This window comes from Lathyrus oleraceus, chromosome 5 (genome assembly GCF_024323335.1).
Source record: "Lathyrus oleraceus cultivar Zhongwan6 chromosome 5, CAAS_Psat_ZW6_1.0, whole genome shotgun sequence".
Classification (NCBI taxonomy): domain Eukaryota; kingdom Viridiplantae; phylum Streptophyta; class Magnoliopsida; order Fabales; family Fabaceae; genus Lathyrus; species Lathyrus oleraceus.
Genome location: NC_066583.1, coordinates 195,033,797 through 195,036,854, shown reverse-complemented (window position 1 = coordinate 195,036,854; position 3,058 = coordinate 195,033,797). Strand labels below are relative to the sequence as shown.

Here is a 3,058-nt window from a genome sequence, read left to right as displayed (position 1 = left end):
TAATCTTTTGTTTCCAACGTTTATGGTTGGTAATCTTTTGTTTCCAATCTTTATGATTATCAAATCTTTTTCCAACCTTCATGGTTGATAGACCCTTTTTTCAATCTTCATGATTAATTAACTTTTTCCAACCTTCAAGGTTTATGACATTTCTTTTTCAAACCTATGTGGTTGATTTTGTTTCCAGTTTTTGAACTGATGATTTGTCTTGACAAAAAAGATTCAGTTGAAACCTCTTGTCTGCAAGGGCATTCCAGAACTCTTATGTTTAACTTAGGGGTTCCTCATTCTCATACCAGACATATGGCATATCTCTAATGTTGCTACATAGCACACATGACTTCATGTACCATAGAAAATAAATTATTTACATATGGCATGCATATCATGTTTCCTTTCACGATTGGTATATTTCCCCATATAATATTTCAATCAAATCCCTAGCAGACGAACCTATGAAAGTCCACCTGCCATTCTGTATTCCATATACATCTACCTATATCACCTTATAATTGTACTCAACGGGATTTTTTTTGGATACTTTGGTATTTAATCCTCTTCTACCTTGAATACTTGAAAAGCTTTTGCAATTCGCGTATTCAGGTTTAAGTTGATTAAATAGGGGGAGTTGTCATGCCCCAAAATTTTCCCTCGCCTTTTCATATTTTATCCAACCTATGAATTAAGATTCATCTACACTCATTCACATGCATCATGTATTCAATTTAACATATCCTCACAAACATCATAGATTCAAAGCTTCTGAATAACAATTGGATTTGATTGACCTTGTAGGAGATGGCAACTTGATCTTTCATGCCTAAACCCTTTTGTGCTTGGCTTTTGGCCTAGATGAATCTCTTAATCCATAAAAATCTAATTCATGCATTGGCCCTTTTGGTTTGATTCATCACTTGGTCTTGGTTTAGTACATATGGAATTTCAATTTGACTTTAGTGAAAATTTCTCATGAAACTTGGATTCAAGAATCAAGTTTTATTGTAAATTTATTTCACTTATATTTCAATTCATATTTCCATAAGCCATATTTACAAAAGTGAACAATTTTCGGTAATGTTGACTATTAGTCAACTATTGACTTTTTGGTCGATAGTTGACCAAAGTCAACATGATCCACAGGTCCTAATTTCATCTTTCTTCATTCATCATCCTCATGATCATATTGCATAAAATGATGTTACTTAACAAAATTCAATTCACAATGAAACTTCCAAGTCAATTGTCCCCTGCAAATTAGATAATAGTTCAGCTTAACACAATGCACACTAATGACTACCAGAATCTGCAGAACATACCTGCAATAGCAATTGCAGGTCACCACTTGATTCAAATAATCCTCCCTAATTAAACAAGTTCAACCTGCAAAGTCAGTTAACAAAAGGTTTTTAGATAATTAATTTCAACCTGATAACAATGCATATCTCACTTCAGCAATAATTAACTTTTCAATATAACATAATTTACATTTGGGTAACTAACATATTAATAGGAAAATCGAATTTCACTTGATACTTGATATTTAACCGAATTTGACACTTAACTCACTAAGCTAGCACTAACTGCGTCTACAACAGAAATCAAGTTCAGTTTCTAACCTAACAAATTCTAACAAATTTAAGATATTCTCACGGTGTAATTAACATCTAACTGAATTCAACTTGCTTCAATCTAACAGAGTTAATCTATGTTAACTCCATCTCTAAATATTTCATCTGCCACCCTTCTGTCGTCGGTAAGTTCTTCTCTCTCGCTGTAAATTCGCATTTATTCGTATTTAAAATGTTCGAGCTGATACACGAATGCGACATCGCCACCGTTACGAATATGAGACGCCTTGGTGAAGAATGCAACGCCATTCCTGAAGCTCTGAATCGATTGAATTGATATGGTAATTGCGAACACAAATCTTGAAAGCTTCTAGAACGCAATTCTTGAACGCTTCTAGAACGCAATTCTTGAACGCTTCCAGAACGCGATGTTGAAACTTGCTTCCAAGACGCGTGATGAGCAACGATGTGGTCAATACAAAGCATGAACGAAGCTATGAATCAAACAAAAATCCATGATTTGTTCTGATGGCAGTTCAGTTGGAACATCGAATCGAATCGATGAATCAATTGAAGCAACGAGGACAAATTCTACAGATGCGACAATGATATTGCGATTTGAACGTGAATCTGGTTTTTCTGCATAAGTGTTTTTTATGCTTGGATTTGTAAACGAAGTTTTTTCACCCAAGCGCACTTTTCTAGCGTACATAATTTTTACGGTTGGATCGTCTGATGCAGTTTGGGCCTAAGGCTCAAACGAATGTGTTTCACTTAAACACACCTCCTACACGACCCGCTACACCCCCTGGTCAACCATTACAGTGCATGGGCCTAAAGTCTCAGGCCAAATGTTTTTGAGGATTTCAATCCTTTACCCCTTTTTGGGCCTGCACCTTATTTTTCAGTCCAATTCATGTTTGTTTTTCTTTGTTTTTTCTATTATCAGTTAACATATTAACTGAGGTTTAGATTTTGATTAGAGTTTAGATTAGATTAGAAATTTATGTGGATGTAGATATTTAGAATTAATCAGAGATGAAGCTAATTATGTTAGTGTGATTAGAATTAAGATTAATTTTGTCAATTAGAATTCTAATTAAGTTAATTAGAATATTCATGTTTAGGATAATTAACAATTTAGATCTTAATTAGATTTTTAGGGTTTAAATCTTAATTAGGTTATGTTTAGATTTAATTAGAATAATTATAATCTTTAGGGTTTTTGCATAGTTAGATAATTAGGCTTAATTAGTTCTTGATTAAATGTTGATTTTAGAATCTATTTTTCTTAATTAATCCATTTTGGCATAATGACCATTTTATCCCTAGGTAGAATTTCTGATTTTTTAGGCATGATCCCTTAGCTTAGGGATTTATTTAGAAATATTGAATTTTATTTTCATTGATTAATTCATTAGGTGGTTGTACATAACCCAATTAGCTTCCTGGAATCCCACTGATTAGTGTTGACCAAAGGTCACTTTGGT

At 33.3% G+C, this 3,058-nt stretch overlaps 1 long non-coding RNA gene across 1 annotated transcript; it reads right to left on the bottom strand.

Annotated features, from left to right (window-relative positions):
- Positions 1-1,141: 1,141 nt before the first annotated feature.
- On the bottom strand, positions 1,142-2,265 carry LOC127082737 (uncharacterized). The gene is made up of 3 exons (XR_007788205.1): positions 1,651-2,265; positions 1,317-1,380; positions 1,142-1,247 (listed from the first exon to the last, which is right to left on the bottom strand). It is a non-coding gene; the product is annotated as an uncharacterized LOC127082737 (long non-coding RNA).
- Between the last annotated feature and the right edge of the window lie 793 nt (positions 2,266-3,058).